Source organism: Grus americana, chromosome 1, assembly GCF_028858705.1.
Source record: "Grus americana isolate bGruAme1 chromosome 1, bGruAme1.mat, whole genome shotgun sequence".
NCBI lineage: Eukaryota > Metazoa > Chordata > Aves > Gruiformes > Gruidae > Grus > Grus americana.
In genome coordinates this window covers 74,225,895-74,249,499 of record NC_072852.1, presented here as the reverse complement: position 1 = coordinate 74,249,499, position 23,605 = coordinate 74,225,895, and the positions used below count along the sequence as shown (strand labels likewise).

General features: G+C 40.1%; 1 protein-coding gene across 10 annotated transcripts in view; it reads right to left on the bottom strand.

Annotated features, from left to right (window-relative positions):
• The window catches only part of SOX5 (SRY-box transcription factor 5), a 655,394-nt gene that overhangs the window by 433,740 nt on the left and 198,049 nt on the right, over positions 1–23,605 (bottom strand). For 9 of the 10 annotated variants that reach the window (XM_054804269.1, XM_054804526.1, XM_054804608.1 and 6 more), the window contains one exon: positions 22,803–22,865. The gene's annotated coding sequence lies outside the window, so the exon portion shown is untranslated. Of the gene's footprint in view, positions 1–18,051; positions 18,103–22,802; positions 22,866–23,605 lie in introns of those variants that run through there. The other variant, XM_054804908.1, reaches the window with a different exon arrangement.

Genomic DNA, 23,605 nt, shown 5'->3' with positions numbered 1-23,605 from the left:
CAAACTTGGAAGGAAAGAAACAAATCTCATAGATGAATATTAGCTCCCTTTTTAATTCTGCAGAACTATTTTCACACTATATCAAATTAGCAAACAATAGTGTGGTAGAACGCCTTCATAAAGGAGCACTCGCATTTCACAGTCAAGTACGTGAAACCTACCAATGATACGAAAGGCGTTGGCAGATCCTTACGAAGCATTTATGACCGAGTCTATTTTTCTAAGTTAATTAACTTGACTAGGCTGAAAACAGCCAGCATACAAATTACACCAGATCGGTAATATAGCTTGCTTTTTAAGTGAATGATAACAGAACAGCAATTTCTATTTACTTTAAGCTATGGATAACTAATTAGAAATAAATTCCTTCTGTTATAAACCTCAAAGGGCAGAACGCTATGACAATTTGTTTCAAAAAAGTTCTCGAGCTCCTATACTGTTGGACTCTGTTGTCTTTAAATCACCACAATTGAAACCAAATCTAGTTGACACTGAAAGTTTTCACACTCATATTTTAAAATAATACATGCCTTGATCTTGGCACAACTAAGAACTGTATAAACAGAAGAGTAGGAAGCATTTTTTTCTGAATTATAACCAAAAAATTAATTCAAGTTTCTCAAAATCCAGTATTTTAAGTTTCAAACTTATGTAAACTAAAATCTCCTATTACTAAACACAAAGATAGAATTAATTTAAATTATATGTTGTTTCGATCAAGTCATCTCCCCTCCTTTTTTTAATTTGTTTTTTGGGGGGTTGGGTTTTTTAAATTTTGTTTTGGAGGTTTTCGTTGTTTATTTGTTTTAAACAAAAATTTTCACTCTCAGTATAAGCCACTGTTGTCTCTAAATTCTCTCTCAAAGATAACATTTCCCTAATGAGGTTACCAGTGACAAGGGAACACTCAGCTAGTGGCTTTGACATTACTGTAAATAAAACTATTTGAAAGACGTTAATAAGTTAAACCTAGGACCTGCCCAATAAACGGCTTTATTCCATCATTACACAGTCAATAAGTCCACACCAAGTCCACTGCGGTTCTACGTTGTTACGAGCAACCTTTTACCACTTGTCGCTCCACCTTCTGCTTGAGCTACTTACGCGGCATGTGAAAAAAATACGTGAGGAGGTTAACTAGGACTAGACAAAAGGCTGCAAAGCTCAATCAAGGCACGCATGGATCACTGTCTTCTCAATAACATCTCTGTTCCCCCCCGCCCGCTGCCCATCACTGCCATCGCCACACACACGCACGCGGCTCCAGCTTCGAGCCATAAATCTTACAAAGTCACTCAACTGACAGCCTAATAACATGAAAGAGGTATCTGCAAACAAGATGGTTTCAAACCACTGCTGGTGACCCTGAACAAATCAGGGCCCAGTTTCTTTTGCAGCCTGCGTTTCTCCCCTTCAATCACTTAACCGGGCAGATTGATGTGACACCGCAGAAATAAACTAAGCTCCCTCTCGCACACTCTCTCTCCCAGCTCTCCTGCTTTCTGGTGTTCACTAATGATTAGATCTGTCTGTCCATATACGGCAAAAGTCCAATGCTCAGAGTCATTTGGGTGTCAGAAATGCAGCTTCCCAACAACATCAAAAAAACCCCCAACCCTCACCACAAAAACCACTTCTCTGTCTTTTGTGTTCTCATTTATTATTTAAGAATTTCTTCCCTTAAAAGAAATATAATAAGCAAACATGAAAAACAATACAACCCATCTCCCCATGAACGTAATGGTCTAAAACCTTGTGAAAACATGATTGCAAATTGCACCCTTTGGGAACATAACTAGAATACTGTAGTATTTTGCACTAAGGCAGAGATAGGAGCATTTGTTTTAATCCCTCTGAAGCACCTCTACCTTCCACTGCTCTTTAAAGCCACAGTAGTACCTGAACTGCTCCTACCCTTTAACGGGGGTACAAGCACAAAAGTTTGAACTGATTTCAGCATACACATACCCCATGATCCCAACTAACGAAGACATCAAATGAGTTAACAATGATTATGCTTTTTCAGAGCAGAGAATGCCTATCAATCCAGACATCCTAAATCCCAGGGTAGTAACTTCTCTGAAACAAGTGAAAGGAAAATGAAGTGGTTGGCATGAAGAAGAGCAGATACAGCCACCAAAACAACCAACAGGTGAGCCTCTGCCTGCTATCCTGCTCATGCAGATTTCTTCAGGATGCTATACTAAAATATAGCAAGAGCAAATAGAAATATACATATTCATTAAAAATATTTTTGTACTCATTTAAGTATTTGTATTATTACTTTTGTTTCCATTGTCCCACTTTTTTTTTTTTTATGCAAGCTTACTACACAAATAATTTGAAGACTGAGAACTTTATAAGCAGTGCTCACGACAGAAAACCTTATTCACGAGCACAATGTTACCGCATCTGGGCACTTGATCCTGGTATTAGGTCAGCATTAAGAAACAGGGGGTTTAACACCACACCTAGCAGCAACCCATCTGGCCTTCTTTCCAAAGCAATCCAATGGCCGTATTTTTGAGGACTGGACCTCAGAAAAGCACAGAAAAAAACCCGTTCCTAGAGATTTCTGTCACTGTTTTTCACACCTGTCTTGACAAGGAAAAGGGCTAGCAGTGTAACCTTATAAAACAAAGCAAAGCCTCAAAACCTATATTGACATCAACTTTTGGAAGGTCCCAATTTCCTAAGAAAAAGGAGATGGACCTAACAGCTAATACCAAGCAACACAGGATCGTTCAAGTTACATTTTACTGAGGAGCATAGTAGCATTATGCTGAGATGGCCAAACTAGGTGTAGATGGACTAACTGAAGTACCAGAACTCAGCAGTGGCTAACCTCCTTACCAAGAAGCATATGTGTTTTTTTATCTATGCCACCAGCAGCAGCTGTTATCTAAATCTGATGGCAATTTTCACGAGGTCTGAAACAGTCTGATTTGTATTACTGGCTGGCCATCAGTGGTCACTGAAAAGCTTGTAGGATAATGGGAACCAGAAGCTTAAATAAATGTGTGTCTAACCAACGTCCAGAATAATACTTTACAAAAACCTGTCAGGAACCTCTAGAAAGCAATTTAGGATTGGAACAGTCAGCGAGTCTGCTACGGTCTCGGTGGAAATAACCATGATGTGTCCAATGGAGCCAGCTCCAGAAACAGCCACTTACATCATTTAATGCCATCCATGTACAGTGAGTTGTAAACAACAAACCCCACCATCATCTATCAAAGAGGGTTGAGTCCAGAAAAGCCACAGTATACATTTACATTTATACTCCAGGAGTATATAAGTGAGGAGAGATAGACATAAAACCAGTTCAGAAGCCAGGGAGGCATGCAAGTGAGGACAAGATCATGTTGTCAACTTTTAACTCCCAAGTCTAGACATGAAAGTCAACACAACTAGAGAGGTACTGGGATGATGTTTCCTGTTCAAACTTAATCTTTGTTTTCAGTCTTACATCTAAAAGGCTGATGTTTAGGGGCTGGTATTGCTGAAGACTTAGTGTTGGAAGAAGATCTCTCTGGGTAATAGCTCTTCAGCAGCAGGTGACTGAGATGGCTCTCATTGCTTCAACAAGGATCATACCAGACTGGAAATGCTGATTTAATATTTCCTACTGAAATTTCACAAGAATAATATTGGTTATAAAGCTCATATAACATATTGAAATCCCTAAATCTTGTGTCTGAACTGTGTGACATTTCCATTAAAAGGTTTATTACATTTAGAGCTGATGTGATTCCAATGAAACCCTTATGCCTGGAGAGATTTGCACTTTAGTATTTTGATGCAAGTTTGGAATATTTCTACTGATAGATATTTTAGAATCAAGAGTTTTCTCATCTTTCTCTTTGCTTTTGCCTGTTAAAACAGAAATCACAACATATTGATAGGTTTGCATTAAAAGTAGTCAAACTTACTCTGCTCTTTATAGTGTGAATTTGACCGACTTATTTACAACTTTGGAGGTGGGTTTTTTGGGTTTTGGGTTTTTTTTTTTTGGTGGGTTTTTTTTTTTCTTTTTTCTTTTTTCTCCATACTGCTTCAGTTGGGTCACACAGCTTGTTTTATACCATTGCTAGCACCTTACCAGTCTCTCAGGGGAGACTGTGACATATCTCCTATTTTTCCATATTGTCCCAAGATTGTTTCTGCCCAATCCCTGCCCCAAAAATACTCCAATGAAAACAAAACCCAGGAGAAAGATATCAAGTGGGGACGAAAAAGAAAAACCCAAAACCCAGCGCATCACCAAAAAACCACCACAAACCCAAAGGCAAAACCAAAGCCACTGTAACCAAAGATGTCAGCAGAAGAAAGTTCCAGTAGCTTTCTGTACACAAAAAAGCAAAGGAAATAACTAAAGAACATATATTGTATATGCAGCCTGCTGAGAATGCTATTTTTCAAATGTCCTCAGCCCAGGATGGCCTATTTGCTGCTTTGAACTTATTTAATAACATTAAGCAAGAACACTTAACTATCTAAAAGAAGGATCAGTGGCATAAATCAGACATCATTTCACATATTTCAGGATCAAAGCTCTAAGGCAAAATGATTTGTGAGGACGTTTGAACAGCTCTAATATATCACAGTTCCTTTTGAAGGATACTTAGGCATATTAGTTGCCCAAATGATGATTTCTTTGCGCAGTTGTAGCCAAAAAGAAAAGAAAATTGAAACTTTTCATTCACGAATTGGTTTTGTCTATAACTTTGATTTATATATAACATCAAACAAAGCAGATGAAGAACACCGTGAATTTGAATTATCAAAATTAAAACTAGGAGAGTGAATTGATTTTTTTTTTCCCAAATGATCAAGGCTAATCGAAGTGACCAGCACAGAAATTGCATAATCAGTAGCCAATACGAGCTAATAGGAGCTATATAACCAATGTCCAAGATTACACTCATATTTCATTCAAACTTCCTACAACCTGTCAGGATGGAGCATGGCCTATAGTACTGTTTGACTTAAAGATAAGCACTAGTTGTAGCGTCCAATTTTGAAGCGTATTTTTCTTCATATGCAAAACTGCTTGCCATAGTGGACTGCCCAAGAAATGTCTCAGCTTAAAACTCTCTAATGAGAAAGGCTGGACCAGATGATTTTTCAAGGTCCGTTCCAACTTGGGCTGTTCTGTGATTCTGTGAAAAATGGCAGTCATAAAACCTCCACACACACTAACAGTTAAGGTCAGAATCAAACTTTTCAAGCTTGTAGGTGTTGGAGATGTAGTTATAAAAAGAGAATTTCAACTTATTCCAGCCCCTTCCATCTCCTCCTCAAAAAATGCTTATAAAAAAAGATCAACACCTTGTGTGGGCAACTAGTCTAGAAAATACAAGTCAGACTGATGCGTATCAGTCTCCAGAGCTGAACATGTTACTAATTTTTCCTTAAAAATCCAAGATTATATGTTGTTCTCTCATCATCTTTCTGTACTGGTCTTCAGGGTTTAGAAAGAGCTAGCTATCAGGGTTTGTTTTTTTTTTTTTTTTGAAATTCAGGAAGACCTAGGCTCACAGCTGCTAGGGTACCATGCTCAGGGTTTACATTATCACCAAGGATATCAGGTTGCTGCAAAGTCATTACCTGTTGGCTCCCTCACCCTGAATCAGTCCACATGGTGAACATCTACTGTTCACGAGAACAGAGGTAAAAGCCATAGGAGAGGGGAACATCACTGCTAAAACCAGGCACCAGAACACAATCTCAGAAATTCCTGACCTCTGGGGTGCGGAGGATGGATTATCACCCAGTCTCAAATAAAAACAAGGAGGTGGCAAGAAAACCAATGGGAAATTAACGTTTTCAGAAAATGCGTTTAATGTTCACAAAACGTAATAGCATTTAATGCTTTATAAAAGTCTGTTTAGTCACAAGTTATTTAAATTAGCAAGGCTAGAGTCACAATTCTAATTCCCTGTGAAAAGGAATTCCATTTCTTTGTTAAAGAGTAATCCCATATCCTTCTCCCAAGACAGGCACACATACACAACCCTACCATAAATAGCATTATTCAGTAATTACAGGAAAGAAGAAGTTAAGGAATACCTATTTTCCCATCATCTCTATCCTATTAGCATACAAACCCCGCTACATTCAATTAAGCATCCAAACATATTTGCTAAAGAAAACTAAATACTCTTAGGTCCAACATTCTCAACAAACTAATAGAAGATTTCTGCAGGAAAAAAACTTTATCAGAGTTTCTGTAGTATCATTTCAAGATTATTCTTACAGTCGCTTGTGTATTTTTTTTTATGCTCCTCCTGTAAACTCTTTGACATTGAGATCACATCTTTAAAACAATTATTGCTAAGTTTGAGATTCAACATGCACTGAAATCGAGGGGAAGACTGCTATGAACTGTGCTGGACCTCATAGGCTTGTAATGTATTAGTCATTCATAGAAACACATTCTTATATGTACGCATACACGTACAAACATGGAATCAGGACAACAGACCCAAAGTATTTATTACAAATACATCAGAAGAACAAGAGGTGGGTACAAAACAACATTATCGATTTACAACCATCTGATAATTGTAGACATATCCAACTGTAATGAGCCTACTGGGCTCATTACAAGCCTACTGGGTGAGCTCAAAGGCCTGCCTCAAACAGTGTTGGATAGGGGATGGTCGGAGAGGACAAACATACAGTAATAATATACCATCGACAAGCATGGAGAGATAACTGACATGCGAACTTCCTCAGCCACAGGTTGCATCTCTATGCTTAATGGTACGTAAAAGATTCTTGCAAGAACTTTTAATACTTACAATATCTTGTAACAAAGGGTACCACAGTTTAGGTATGTTCACCTAATACTTCTACGTGGTTCTGTAGAAGTCCATTTTCTGTGTTGTCTAAGGGAAACCAGGTACATAGGGAAACCTGATTTACATATTTAACAAAATAAGAATGCACAATTTTGGTATTTGTTTAAATAACAGCATTTGAAAAAGCTTCACTTCCATAAATGCCATAGATTGAACTCTGCCCTTTGCTAAGCATTGTATCTGAAAAGGGCTTACTGTAGTATAGATCTCAGCTGCATGTTTAAAATACGCCTGACATATGGGGAAACTTTCCACAGATTAAATGATACTGAAAATAATGACTAAACACTGAGTCAGAAAAAAGTAGCAAGAAGATATATGCATCCCCTCCATCCCTCCACTCAGCCACCCTAAGTAAGATGATATGTAAAGAAAAGATAAATTGCACTATTCCATAGATTAGGAGAATTACAGAAAGGTCAGATATCTAAAAAGAGAAATGATATGCTGAGAAAGAACTTAAAGACTGTATAGCTCTAGGAGGGCAGTTAATATTTTATGTTACAATAACTCAGAAATGTAGGAACCTTAACTTTATCTGGAAATACAACTCTTTGGATTCAAGTAAAATACTGAAAAACCTCATCAGTTTGGTTTTGTTTCTTTTTGAATGGGATTGGAGGATAGACTCTGCCCCTCTGTTATCTAATACCCCAGCACATAAGCAGTCTCAGTTGGTGAGAATGCTTGGGAAGTAAAATCCCTCTCAGAAAAGCATCTCCATTTGAGAAATCAAGTTAGCACATATGTAATGCTAATTGTTATGAGTCAGGGCTCAGCATCGAAAAAGGTAGCCGAATCAATCCTGAAAGCAGTAAAGCAATATGATGTTCCAAGAATGAAATGGTAGCACTATTGAAAGCAATGGTATTTTTGTACACTTCAAAAAGACATATTTTTTGACAGATTTTAGGAGGTATACATAGTAACAAAGAGGAAAGCAGAAGAACTTCAGTATCTTAATATAATAACTTTAGCAAATTAATTTGTTAGTGCTAACAATACAAACCTGGAGATGGAGTTAGGCAAGCATATCAGAAAATGTCTGAATCTTTATAGAGTCAGACAAGACTCAAAAAATATTCTCAGTTGAAAAAAATTACTTAATTTTAAGATCCCACCTTCAGTGGGCAGACGCCTGCGGTTCCTGATGCCCAGGGCCGACCAGGCTGTGCTTGCACAGAGCCCTGAGCATCACAGGCACCCAAGGGGAGGTGGGCTCCCCTTTGCAGTCAGTGCCCACGCTGAGGCAGAGCGGGAACGTGGCTTTCTGAGCCGCTACACGTAACTCTCTTGTTTCTCTCACCCACCACTAGATTACTAAAAACAACAGTGGAACGACGTGCTGGGGGATACCATCAGGAAAGCAAGACGACCGCGGAACCAGGAGAGGAGGATTTCTAACATCTGGAGCTAGGGGAGAATGAGTAATGTGAGAAGGTAACTGGGGGCTGTTATAGGACAAGCAGAGATTATGAAAAACTTGAACTGATAGTCTGGAAGAGCACGATGAAGATAAGCAGAGAGTGCCAGCATCCACTGAAAAGTGGAGACAAGAACCAAATTTAGTGGTAGAAATGGCACTAAGGCAAGATGACCATTAACACTACAGACAAGCCAGACCAGTGGAGATGGGTAAATAGGGAAAACAGCTTAGGAAAAAAAATGCCCGCCCTCCCTCCCCAGCACCCTGACAATTCTCCCTCTCTCCAGGGTGATAAGAGAACAACAACCTATAGCTATGTTCCTTACAGAGGCGGGACTCTCACAAGGACAACAAGGAGTCAGTATGATGGATGGGTGACATTTCTGGGGTTTTTTCCCCCATACACGTACATAAACGCTGTTCGGGCTACAAAGTAAAGAATTAAAAGAGAGAACTGCAGGATTTAAGTTCACTGTGTAATCTTAATTCAGTTGTCTTGTGCATATGTATCATGGTAGTCTATAAATATATCATGCCAGTCTTTTTTACGTAAAATGTCACCCACGGGATAGATTATGCTTGCTTAACAAACAGTCATTTCATATTTTGTTTATTTTCAGCATTTGTTGTAAAAGCCTGGCCTTATTTACTCTGTGTTATTCAGATTCCTCTCTGATAAAGCAACTCCTTTTTGGCTTTTCTGCAGTTTCCCACCAACAGACTCTTTATGCTGTATCAAATGCAGCAGTCTACCAACGTGCATACCCACAAGAGAACTAAATTAAGGTCGCAGAAGTTACCTTAATTATGCCTGCCCTTTCTCCCCCCCTCACTCCCCCATTTTCTCAGTGCTTGGGCTTTCTGTCTTACTAGTGTAATCAGCATTAGCTTTTGTGGTTGATACCTTTAGTATCACTGCAATGCACTGAAGTCATGGCTTCTTTAGTTACTGTAAATTTAGTTTAAAATAAAAGTTGCATGAGGATATGAAACAGAAAGGATGAATAAAAACAGTAATTAGAAATGTAGATTATATCCTTCCAATCTACACATGAATAACATATTAGAACAAGTATCACGACTATTCAATGGCATAATAGTCTTTGGAGCACATACCTATAAAGAAATGAAAAAGAAGCACTGTGTTTGAGAGTTTAATGGTATAAACAGATCAGACTCGCAAAGAATGGGAGGCTACCAGATGGAAAGGAAACTCAAACCCCCCCCCCACACACTCCAAAATCCCCCAGAGCAGGTCACTGGCAGAACAGGGTCTCTGCAGTCCCAGCCCAGCGCCGCCTCCCTGAGACCACACAGCCTCCCCCCGAATCGCAGGATGGAACCAAATTAATCTGCGGGGCTTCTGTGGAAAATCAGGAATACAAATCAAAGTCTCCTTTATTTTAATGTATTAGCGGTACTGAAATTCACTTTCTATTCTAATGTACTGGTATTAAACTTATCATTTTATCATTAAGATTATTGTTTTCCCTGCACATTTGCAATAGCATCCATCATGATAGTACTGGAGAGCTTTCAACATCTCCATTTCAGTTAAATGAATTGCATAAATTCTCCTATTTCTACAGAGGACGAGAGGCACAGAGGATGAGGGGTTCTTAGCAGGGCTTCTGTAAAGTTAAAGACACACAGATCTGTAGAGCTAAAGACTCATAAACTTTGCCAAAATCTGATTCATTATCTTCAGTAATACCAAGCAGCAAGTATTAATGTAAAATCTTTTAAAAAATCTTTACCAGCAAAGAGGAGTATGTAACTTTGGCTGTTTCTATGGATTTTAATTGATTTTTAATCTGCTGATGGTAGACTGTAAATAACTGCTCAAAGCACACACAAGTGCAAGTCAATAGGAAGTTTTATTAGTTTGCTTTCAGAGAATTATAGCAGTGATCGAAGGACTCTGAAGCATGCAGAGGCCCACGACTTGAATGGTTTCTCTTCTCCTCACAGGCTGTTTGAACACCACCTCCATAAGGGTCCAATTCAGTTAGAATTTACATTTGACTTCCGCACCACGGAAGCCTAGGATGGCTGCAAAGAAAGTGCTAACTTTTTTTTTTTTTTTTTTTTATAGAATAGGGCCCTAATTCATTGGCAAGGCAGCCAGTAAAAGCTCTTGTATACAGCACACCTCACCTATAAATCATTTCACAAAATGAACCAAAAAGGGTTCTGAAACAAATCATCTTTTTTTCTTTCCTGTAGCAAAAGGGAAGGAAAGGGTTGTGCATGTAAAAATTTACTTTTTTCCACTTCTTTTCATCCCTTTAAATGGCCTACTGTTTATATTTTTATATAGGCACGCACTGCAAGCATTCCCAACACCATATTTGTATGTTTTTCTTCATAACGATTGTCTTGCTGACCTTTAGCTTGCACTATCTGCGTACAATGGGAAACTAGGACCCCTGAAATATTCTTCTCAGCTGGCACCCAAACCTTCTCCCTTTCCGCATCCCCTTAATTTCATTCTGCCATTTGAAAAAAGGTCGACAAATAGAACAAGTTTAAGAGAGCTAAGCCAAGAAATGCCTTGTTTTTAGTGAATCCAGGCTACCAAAGTAGGAGAAGAAAATGACAGAGCACCCTTCTTCATAACCAGCCTGGGCAACACCTCTGCTTCTACCCCTCCTCCCCAGCAATGCACCCAGTGATAAAGAGCTCACAGCAACACATCTATGCAACATCAACACCCTTGATGTTTTGGAGAAATCCTCAGAATAGTTATCTCACGCTACGCTCTTAGTCCTACAGCTTGGCACTAGATATTTATGTGACTCACCCAGAAGTGGAAAGCAAGAGAACAGTATACAGCAGAAGCGCAGCAGAATACACTGTCAGTTCCACCGACCACTACTGACACTTAGGAGGTTGCTTCAGCATCCTGCCTATAATTTAAACTGACTACCAAAGAAGCATTTGCATACTTAAAAAAAGCCCAACAAACTAACAAAAAAGCCAAACCACAACCAAAAACAATAGTCAATTTTCGTAGCCAATCTAAATGTTTGTAAGGAGGATAGCACCATCATCTTCTGCTCATCTGCTCACATGGAGAAAAAAAAAAGAAAAAAAGAATTAAGCTCTTCCCTTAAATTTAAAGCTCACAATAGCTCAGCATAGAAGAAAAAAAAAAGAAAAAGGCAAAACCTGGTCATAAAAACCACATACATATCAAACACAGGACCCTTCTTTGAGAGAACTTTGGCAGTTATAAAATACACCCAGAAATTACTCACTTCACTGTCTGTCCTTTAAGTAGTCAACTCTACCTGATTCATGGGTCCTGTGCATTACCAAATTTGTGGATTAACTGTGTAGTAGTGCAAAGATGACTGAAGACGCCCAGTATTACTTGTACCACTCACATCATCAGTGATAAAGTATCTGATTTCACATCCCTTATGGTGATGGAAGATGACACACATTTTTTCACACATTTCAAAGGCACAGGATTCTTCAAGGCAAAAAGGGAATCATACCATCGCAGAAAAAACACTAAATGGAAAACCAGAAGCAACCGAGATTAGAATATTACCCATTTTACCTTCTTTGTGAAGATAAATATGTTACCTAACAACACAGAAAAGACAGCATCTTGGTTTCATGTCTAATTTGAGAAGAAAACATTTAATATAAATAGTATTTCTGAAGATCCATCTGGCCCAAATTCCATAAGGGTCTTAGCATACTTCTGATGTGAACTGCAAAGAGAAACACCAGCGACGTCCTCACATGCCTGGATAATTTGCCCTGTGGTACGTCTTGAGAATGTCTTTTTATTTGGTCATTGTTAATAGATCTTACATACAAAATTGAGCCCACAGATTACTCATGGAAGATGGTGATTTGGCGATTATCTACAGACCACGATCAGTCAAGAAATGTTATTTCTGACTCATGAGTAGTTAGCAAATATTCAAGAGAACACCACATACGATGCCAACCGAGACGTTTTCCAGGAAAATGCTGATTGTGCCAAAGTCCTCACTTTTAGGGATGGTAGCTGTTGCAATGATCACCAGACTGCTGCCAAAACCCTCCCAGACAGCAAGTTCCTTGACCATACATAAGAAAACCAAACTCTCGGGACAAAATAACTTCCTAATGACATTCTGTATTATTTGACTGTCTCAGGTTAATTCCTTGGATAGATTCACACACATGAAGATGTGCTCCAGCAAGACAATTATTCTTCTGTTCTGTTTTGACTACAAAATAAATGGTTAAATCCACTAGTCACTGGCTCATAAAACAATTTGTTGAAATAATGAATTCAAATATACTAATAGGATACAGAGGTTCACCATTAATTGTTTAATCCATAGCTGCATAATACTGTACTGAATTATCCCTCCCCCCTCCCCCCACTTTACGCCGCTAGGAACTGACACAAGTACAATAATTAAAATAAATCTCAACACAACCATTTGGAAAATTGCCAACATTTTCAAGAACTTATAATTTTCTTCCTCCCCCCTTTCCCCAAGATAAAATACAGTTTTGACATCTTGGTAAAAAACAGTTGCAAACTGTTACTTAGAATTTAGGAAAAAATCACTGTTTTAATCATGACCTTTCATCTGTCCTTGATTTGGAGGGAAAGGGTGGGGGAAATTGGCCACTTACAGAAATAATCCTACTGGGCTTTCGTCTCACTGATTGACAGCCTCATGTGGCTAAACACATTCACAATTATAAATAAAAACTACCCCTCTCAAAATGGCAGAACTTATCCTCTATCAAGCAAGATGTGCTCAGAGCATAGCTTTTAGTGGAGGATGGTGAAAATGACCTTTGAAATATAGGATAAATATCAACTCTTCTGTATTGTCTATCTCTAGCCACATTTGACAAAAGGATACTCCCAATTATTATTTACGTAATGCCCAGAATAGCTAAATACTGGCCATGTCATTATTACAAGAATGACAGACACATTAATAAAAGCTACTGTTAATAGTACGGTAATAATATCTGCCAATAGGCTCACCTCAATTTAAGATTATATCTGAATACGGGCTATTTGAAGAAAAGTACAGCTACACTACTAGATGCAGCGTCCTTACAGATATTTTGAAAACGTAACAGATCACTTCACGTTTGCTGTTTATGACTGTACAAAACCAGTGCCTCGTTGGCATTTGTCTGAGCTCACAACGAACCAGTTCGGTGAGCTAAACCAGCGGAAAATGCTTTGCTCTTTCCCAAAGTCACTTATCTGCCAGCTTAACTTTCTGGCTGGGCTCGTGGTGGGGCAGCAAAGCCCAGTTCCGGGCAAAGGGGAGCTGCAGGAGTGCGTGGCTGGGGCAGAAGGCCGGCGGGGCAGGGCTGCCCCTTTCTGCCAGCAGTAGGGGTGGCCAAGTGTGTGACCAAACCACATCCCAGAAAGGGACTTTGAGTCGCCTCTGGCTCCGCTGCTGAAACCTTCTGCAGTCTCTCCCTCACGCCTTGATTTCTCCAAGGGCAAAATAGGTATATTGAACCACACGTACCTTTCTAAAGTACTCTGAGACCGTTGAAACAACTAGTTAAAGTACCAATAAAGCCCATCCTGGAACTGGCTGAGCAGGTCCCTACTGTAGACATTTCTAGCAACACCTTGAATATCAGGCCACTCAGAGAGGTGGATGCATGCCTGGGTGGATGCATCACAGAGCACAGCCTCTAAGCAGCAAAGATGACTTGTGAATCAAGGAAAGGAGGAGATAAAAAAAAAAACCCCACACTATCAGACTCCTTTATACATCTCCCTACACACTTATTTCCAAAAATCAAAAGTAAAAACCAGAGCAATTTGACAGAAAATGCTGTGTAATGATCACACAAGCCCCAGTCACTTTGGAGGGGGGAAGACCCACTCTCTTTCCCCTTCAGTGGGCTCCTCTAACCACTTCTGCTTCTGTGCTGGAACCGCACCCAAGTCACCAGGCGAGAGGACATGCAGGAGCTTCTCATATGCGTGCAACCACATGTACCATCACAGGCACTTCAAACAGGCTACGTAAAGCAATCGCTGCGTTACCAACAACATTCCTACAAACACTTCTTTTCAGACAGCTAGTATAAGGAATGAGCTTTACTGTCTTGAAACAGGCTCAGAAGTTTCACAAGCCTTCTGAGAAAAGGGTAGGGGTTTCCCCTCTCCCTCCCGCCAGCACACCACCTCCCAAAAGCCGGGGAGGCACCGAGCCGAGCAACTTGGAACAGGACCTGCAGCAGCAGATCGGCCCGGGCAGAAACAACGCTTGTCTGTCTAGGTAAGATTCCTGCCAGCCTTCCCGCTAAAATTAGAAAACGGGCGACAGTACCTTGGCGCCTGTCATTTGCTGGAGACAAATCTTTAGCTCTCTCCGCAGCCAAGGGGTGGCATTTTGATTTCTGCCTGCCAGCTCCAAGTCGCAGCACTACCTTGCTATCGGCCGGGCTCTTCAGCAGCCAGACCCCCGTCTGGCATCGGCCGCCTGCTCTGCCCTCCACCTTGGCACCATCCTTCTCGCCAAACAGCAGAAGTGCGAGAAAGCCGAGCAAGGGTCAGCACGACTCAAAACGGACAAAAAACTTTCCGGAGGGGGGACAACAATTTTCACTCACGACAGATTAAAACTCCAGCCTGGCTAGCTCAAAAAGTAAATTCAGTGTGGAAGCAGGCGTGCTCATAATTCACAGGGTTATATCAATATCACATTTTAATCAAAAGATCTCAACCTCTTTCACATAGATCACAAACACTAAGCGTCACAATATTCCTGTGACAGAGCAATGAATTATTGTGCCCACTTTTATTAAAAGTATTTAAGTTGATCTATTACCTATGTAAGTTACAGATATATCCTACTGTCACAATCTCAAACACATTGATCCTCACAAATCTTCTCTGAAGTAGGGAAATACTATTTTCTCCATTTTGGGTAATTGGAAACTCCAGTGCAGACAGACTATGGCCAGATGTAAACGATCTAAAAATCCACCTAATCCCTGGGCCTCCACTTTCGACTGGCTAGGCATTTCTATAGGCCTAGAGACATCCAGTAAAAAAAACCACTAGGTTAGGGATTAGGCAGAATTTAGGCCTAAATTTGGGTTGAAAACTGCCCTTAATGCACTCAGGTATCTTTCCTGCCGTACCTCCTTGCAGCCAAAGCACACCACAGGGCTGGCAGCTAGAAGCCGAGGCTGCAGCCGAGCATCACGGGGCACAAGCCCACAGGGACTCAGCTGCGCAATCAGGGCTTCAGGCTGCCAGCTCTCAAAGCAGCAGCCCTTCCTTCGCCCAAAACTGAAATAGAAAAATATTATTATTATGGATATTGCACAACAAAGTTTTCATTAAAACAAAATGCCCGCCTTCTCAGTTAAAGACCTGATAACAGAGAAGTTACTCCTTCAAGAAAAAAAGAAAAAAAAAGTTGCTTTCTTCCCTTAGTTGCTTCGTCTTCCTTGTAATAAACTATTTTGCGATCATTAGAGAGGTTCACACTGTAGAAATAATGCCGAAAGAAACATAGAGGCTAAGTTCTTAATTTAATTTTTGAAAGTGAAAAATCTCTTGGGTAAAAATGACACCTCTGCTTTTTCTGAGCTACATGTCAGTAGAAGTACTTAGCGTTTGGCCACGTCTGCACATACATTATGAAGTTATCATGCTGTTATGGTTATCATTGACAAACCTCTTCAAAGAACAGTGTTTTCTGTCAACTGTGAAATGCAGCATGTTTACACAAGACAGAAAATAACATGATGTTCCTCACCCTACTGTTTTAAGTCCACACTTTATGAAACTATTATTAGAGTTTTATATTACTATAAGAGGTTGGAAAACAAAATACCGCTCTCAGAAAATTATAGAAAACCCATGGGTTTTTTATATATATGTATCTATCTATCTTCAGGTCTCATTTACCCTTATATTTGACACAAATGAAAATAAAACAGCATTTTAAGCTCCTGGAAATGACAGTATCATGTTATCTAGATAAGTAACACAAAGCTATTATTGAAATTCTGATAGCATTTGCTTTACTGGTAAAGGAAAATTACCTGTAATGCATAGTTTAAATAATTACTTTTAAACAAAAGCTTCTTTTCTACATCAGTTATTTATCTTCTGAGACCAGCTCAGCAGGGCTATGTATTTTATTAAAATTGCCTTCAGATTACTAATGGCAGGGTGTGTGTTAGCACAAGGAGAAAGGATGGCCGTTTGACTTCTGTTCTTAATATTGGGAGTCAGTCCAGACAGTGAAGAGCCAGAACTCTGCTGTGCATTTGAGTAAGTTAGCAACACTTGGCTTGCTAATGATACTGGCAACAGCATTTCGGGATGATGGGTCAGACAAACTGGAAAGCTTATAATTGTGCTTACAGCAACAACAAAAACCAATTCTGAAATCCCTTTTACCGACGTTTCACTTGGTATCAAGTCTCCTGACTGGAAATTATTTTGTAAGCTCTTGCCCAATATTTCTCCATTCTCTTTCTCTCATGCTCAACTTTGGATGTTCCCTGTGTCACATCAGGAAATGGCATTAACAACTGTGAGCTGCTCTGTGGTGAGTTTATGTGGCAGATAACTTTCTGGTAGATCTTGTTTCCTCTCAGAGGAAGCCACAGTCAAAAAGCGCTTTGATCCATGAAGCACGGGCACTGAAACCTGAAGTCCTCCTTCCGGAGGAGCCATGGAGCAAACACACACCTGCGCCTGTGGCTGCAGCTACAAACCCTGGGCACGGGTCTTGACTGCCCCACAGGAACGGGGGGGTCCAGCTCCTCAGTTTGGTCACTCCTTTCCATCATCACCAAGCCTTTCACGTGAAAAGTGTGCGCATCTACATTCTCACATCCTTACATTGAGCAAGTTGATTTGCTTGATTAAATCATTATACATTTATATGCGATTACTTATTCTTACGGTTAAATTAATCCGTTTAGCATCTTTTTCTTTAAAGTGATTAAAACTCTAGAAATCAAAACTTATGATTTTTCACATGAGCAAACACCACACTGCTACTTACACTTCAGAACTGAAATTGGTAAATAAGGTGGTTTCTTTCCTTCATTGAAGAGATATCTGACTATAAGCAGAAAAGACAACAAAAGCTTCCTGAAGTTTTGTAAATGATCATGATATTGGCCTAAGAGAGAAAGCAGGATTTGTCCACTGCAGTGACCCTGTATTTTGGTGAAGCTTAACAGCTCCATAGAGCTAACATTTGCTGAAATTTTAACTAACTTTTAAGTGACATTTAAGGAAAACCATGAAAAATGTTCACTAGCTGATTTTCACAGGTTCTGAGGTGCCCACACACCATGTCAGCTTCAGAAGGAGACCTACTCATCACCTCTGAAAAACAGCCCAGATGCACACTGCTTCCAGGTAAGCCGGACCAACACCTTCCAGTAGAAAGCAACATTACTAAACACACACAGAAAGCAGGAAAGCCAGATAAAGCTCTTGACTTTTTTTTTTTCCCCCTAAATAAAGAGCATTTCCCTTTTCAGAAAAAAATGAACAAGAAGTTAACACCCACCCATAAACCTCAAAGACAAAGAAAGGCAAACCTTTTCAGAAACCCTGCCCCTCAGCTTGCCCAGCTACACCAGGGCTGGTTAGATCCCACAGACTGGAAACAGCAACAGGACTTCCCACAGGTAAGCTTGAATGAAATACTCGGACTTTTAACTACTGATTCACTTATTCCCGTTATCCGGTTTTCAGAAAGAAAATCAGACACTTACCACAAAGTGTACCCATGTGCAGGACACATAAAACCAACTTGTTCAGAGGAGGAAGGCAGAGGAATCACTTATCTTCGGGGCAAATTACCAATGCCTTATAATTATGGGAATTTTTTGTTTTACATTTAAAAGTGTTTCTAAAAAGCAAGCAAAATCATTAGCCAAAAAGTTACCAGGAGCACTCTGACCTAAACTAAAGAGGTAAAAAGAATCCAGCTATGCATATATAAAATTAGCTCACTAGTAAGAAGAAATCAAAAACAAGCCTGTAAGACACCAGATCACAATTTCAGATCCCGAGCAGATTGATCCAAAGCGTTTCTACATTGATGACATTTCTCCAAAACTCTAGTGCCACCTTCTCACTCCCAATCTCATCTCAGCTGCCTTAGCAACATTGCTTTTAGAAGAGGTCACATTTGATCTGTCATCTACTCTGCTGTTTCTTAGAACCACGTGATATTCACTGCTTATAATATGTAGGCAAGAGATCACCACCCATCCTACCTAATTGTGCTGGTTCTGACTGGGATAGAGTGAATTTTCTTCACAGTAGCTAGTATGGGGCTGTGGTTTGGATTTGTGCTGGAAACAGTGTTGGTAACACAGGGATGTTTTCATTACCACTGAGCAGTGCTTACGCAGAGCCGAGGCCTTTGCTGCCTCTCACACCACCCCACCAGCGAGGAGGCTGGGGGTGTACAAGGAGCTGGGAGGGGACACAGCCGGGACAGCTGACCCCAACTGACCAAAGGGATATTCCATACCATATGACGTCATGCTCAGCATATAAAGCTGGGGGAAGAAAAAAGGGGGGGCCGTTTGGAGTGATGGCATTTGTCTTCCCAAGTAACTGTTACACATGATGGAGCCCTGCTTTCCCACTTGCCTGCCCATGGGAAATGGTGAATGAATTCCTTGCTTTGCTTCACTTGCATGCACAGCTTTTGCTTTACCTATTAACCTGTCTTCATCGCAACCCACAAGTTTTCTCACTTTCACTCTTCTGATTCTCTCCTCCATCCTGTAGGGGCGGGGGGAGTGAGCAAGCAGCTGCGTGGGGCTTAGCTGCTGGCTGGGGTTAAACCACAGCACTAATGTAATACCCAAACCCATCAAGATTGCTTTAAAAAAAATCTGCTCTTGGTTGTATTGAAACTTTTTTAAAAAAGACACAAATCAATAGCTTCTGTTTGTAAGAACAGGACAGGTGAAAGGACATTTCACTTGTGTTTGCTGGTACACTCAGCTTCTTTAGTTATTTCCCGTTTGGTCCCATTCTCATAGACATATCAGTGGAAGATGTGCATAAATTTAATTTGTGTCATCTAGGAATAGTCATCCACTGATTCTCAGTTACCTGAGCAACTGCTGGGTGCAAAATAAAGGGACAAGAACAAACTCAGGATAAAGTTTATTCAGTGCCATAAAGTCACCCTAATTCCTTCTTAAGCAACAGTTCTTGCAGTTGAAATCCACAAAGACATAGCAGTAAGAACTCTTGCATATGAAGACTCCAATAAAACATCACAATATGATTTGGACTTGATCCTTTCACATAACTGTGATACTCTTTAGACCTGATGGGTTAACTGATCAGAGGTACCCACTCACAAGCCACTCTTGCAAGCAAGCCTCAGTCATCAGTTTTTACAAAAACTAGCACAAAACACACCAAAACTAAACCCATCCATGCAAATAAAAGATTTAGATCTTAAAGTTCAGGATGACAGAGAAAACAAATGGTGTGCAAGAACAGGGGCTTCCTCCCTCTCACAGCCACCCTCAGAAATGCATGCAAATACTGTGAGCTTTCAGATTACCAATTTAGCAGTTGGTTTCACTTTGAGACCTTTTTGGAGGGGAAGTAATACAGTAACAGCAATTCCTCCCACCCCACTTCCCACTGTCGCCACACAGACTCAAATTCTCAGGTTGACCAAAACCATATCTGCAACAGAAAATGCGATTATAATGAGAATTTGCCTGAGAACATTCACGTTATTTACCAAACTAGAAGCAAAATCTGAGGCAAGCATACAACCTCAAACTCCTTTTCATTGTTTCATAGAGCTACGCTCTCCAGCCTACAATAGGTGTCCAAATTGCAGACTGCAGATTTAACGTGCTTTACCACAACTGCATGGAGGAAGTTTCTGCAACTGTACCAATACCCACTCTTTCTCATCAAAAATCATAGAGGGAAAAGTCATAAAAATTTATACTTTATTTGGGAAAAGGTTGAATAATTTGTTTTTAATGACTTTTAGACAACCTATAAAAAAAATACCAACACCCACCACCACCACCCGCTTTCAGCCTCTGGCTGCTTTTCATTTTCATCAGTAAGACAAGTTCTGCCACATGGTTCAAATTTTTTATAGATTAATCTTTCTACTGTCTTTTTTTTAAAAAAAGGATATTAAATTTAAACTGTAGGGATAAACAAAGGTATGTATGTCTATAGATACACTTTATATACATGAACATGATGTATTTGACAGTCGTCTTCTCCACCCTTTCCATTTCACTTGTTTCCACTTTAACTGCAAAGTCTTTGTAGCAGAATCCATGTCTTTCTAGTCTTACTCACAGTCCAAATTTGATTAGAGTTTATAGTAACATAATGTTTATACGCTAAGGAACTATAATAAGAAACCACTCACTATTCCTATTGTGTGGAAGAGCACATCTATGAAAATCAAAAGGAGCATGTGAAAAGATAATTTATAAATATTTAAGAGTTGAACGTATCCTGATCAAAGGCAGTGGAAACGGAGGTTGAGCCTGAAGAATTATCTTAAGTCTGCCATACTTTAACTACCAGTTCCTAGCAGTCAACTAAAATGTTATGAAAAAGCACAGAAACTGAGCTTTAATACTAAACATATGACCCAGCACACATAGGGAGACAGCCTGATGCATTACACTGGTTTGCTTGGATGTAACTTCACAGCAAAAAACAGATGCCAATATACGGTTTTGAAAATTTCAAGAAAGCACTTGCAAATTAAAAAAAACCCAAAGAAACTCAAAAGATAAATTCTTCCAAACCAAAACAGCACATCCCTAATCATCTCTATGTACAGCTTGTTAGAGGTCTATTAGTGACATACCCAGTGAAGACGCAAACCCTTCATTCTCAGAAACATTTTGCAACTAAAAACCTGTTTTTACAGTGCTGCCATTTAGTTTGTATTGATGAGTTCTCCTAAGTGCCAGGGACCAAATTATTACAGATTAGAAAATGATTTATTCTTTTATCAGCCATGAACTTCTTTTGACCTCTGAGTTTGAGCCAAGCTTACTCTATGTGCTTGCAAACTCTCAGTCACAGGAGTTAGGTATTTCTCATGTTATGTGTTGCTAGAAGTCCCCTCCAAAAAGCCACTACACTGATGGCTGTGCGGAGGAGCAAGGGAGGCACTCGCTGCCCCACAGAGCTAATTATCCCTACGTCAGACAAAGCACGACAGGTGGATCCAGCAGGGAATTTCAAACAGAGCAATACTCATTTTGGTGTTATTTACATCTTCTGGAGCTCCGAATATTAAAATTTAAATGTATTCTCACAAATTTGTAAGAGGGGAAGGAAAAATCAAGGATTCTTGCTACAGCGTGTTATGAAGAAAAGGCAGAGAAGCAGAAATGCATCAGTCAGTCACTCCTGGTTTGGGTAAGCTCTAAGACAGAATCCTAGGGCCAAGTACTGCCCTCTCACTCAGGCACATCTTATGTATCAATAGCTTTGCCTCAGTAAGAGCCCAGGAAAGACTGCAGGACAATTTAATATAATTGATTGGATCAGTAGCTACACCTGTTATTAAGATTACTTGACACAAGCGATTAAACAACTACCTGCAGTTGTTCATACCCCACCAATATTTTGCCATTTCAGCTGATTTATCTATGATGCATGACTGCCTCAGGCTGAGCATTTTGGAAACGGTACAACTTTTTCCAAGAACAAGGTTAAGTAATATTACGCTTAAAATTCCTTGAGCTCTTCCTCTGAAAAGAAATCCAGCGCTTCAAGCTTGGGAGGAAGGTTTGAAATCTGGCAGCCTGGCTGTGGCTTTTGTCCCCGAGAAAAGCCTTTTGTCCTCAGATGCGCCCCAAGTAAGCCCTCAGAGAATTGCAGTTCACAAAGACAGTTCTTAATGACAAATGCTTGGTTTTCCAAAGTTGTTATTGTGCTTTCAGCACAGTTTTTATATGAAAGCAAGTGTTGCATCTTGATTATACTGTATTTCACCTCCACCCCATTTAAAAACCATGTAGAACAGGAAATGAGACTAAAGTAATCAAATGAGTCTTCAAAGAAGAGAACACTGTGAACTTACAGATATCACACAAGTACCTTAGTAAAACATTTCTTGAAATAATGCAAACACCAGCCCAGCTGTCCACACAACACAGCTGTCACCCTTGAACCGGGCAACTTTGTTCAAGTAGCTCACAGGCACTGCCAGCTATTATACCGGCTCATTATTTCCCAGCCTTTATTGCATTTCTCTTCAAGCCGCCCTCCCGCGGCAGGGGAGCGGTTCTGCCCTATCGCAGGTGAGGAACCAGCAAAGTGAAGCATTTGCCCGTGGTTACGCAGAAAGGCTGCAAAGGAACAGGGAACTCAACCTGACTGTGCAGGTCCTGGGCCAGCCTTGTCTCCTACAGCTGAGCCAACCTGCTGCCAATTCACATCAGCACTTCCAGAAATGCCTCGCCAGCAAGTAAGAAAACACACCTCTTACCTGCCAAGTCTCCCAGCTTAAATTTTCAACTCCTCTTCTTTTTATTTTCTTCTGCTTCCAACACTGAAGGCAGGCAGGGGAAAGAAAAGAAAAAAAACTATATCAAAGAAAGAGCCACAACTCTCATTCAAAACCTTTTTCATATTCACTATAATGTTTTATCTTGAGCAAAAATCTCAGGGAAATAAAGTGGGGTTTCTCCATTCATTTTCCACAGACCTCAGGTCAGGCCTTTAGCAAAGCTCTCCCTAAAATATGAGGTGCTGAACCTGAAAGCAAGACCTGCAGCATCAGGAGAGGGGGATCTCGTTAAAGGAAAACTACATTGAGGGAAGCAACGGATATTAAGGAAGAGATGGTCATTAGGATCCCAGTACAGCGAGGTGCTTATTCACAGAACTGTAGGAATACATGTAACTTTAATTAATTACAAGTCTCTACTCAGATGGACACAAACTCACACAGGAACCTTCAGGGTCGGGGAGGGGGGGGAGGAAGGAGAGCGAGGGGCAAGTGGGAAACTGAGCCGCACTCAGCTGAAATCGATAGAAAGATTGACAGCAATTTCAATGGACTTTGGATCATACCCAAAGCGGCAGAAGAAAAAAAAAAAAAAAAAGATGCAGCAGGAACAGGGAGAATAAATGAGAAAGCAGATTAATAACTCCAAGAAATATTATTAGTACAACTTAAGAATAGCTGGGGAATTGCAAGAAGAGGGTTAGATTCTGCTCTTTAGACTCATAAACCCTGGCTTTCTCCATCAAAATCAATGGAGCAGTTTTAGATTTACATCAGTGTAA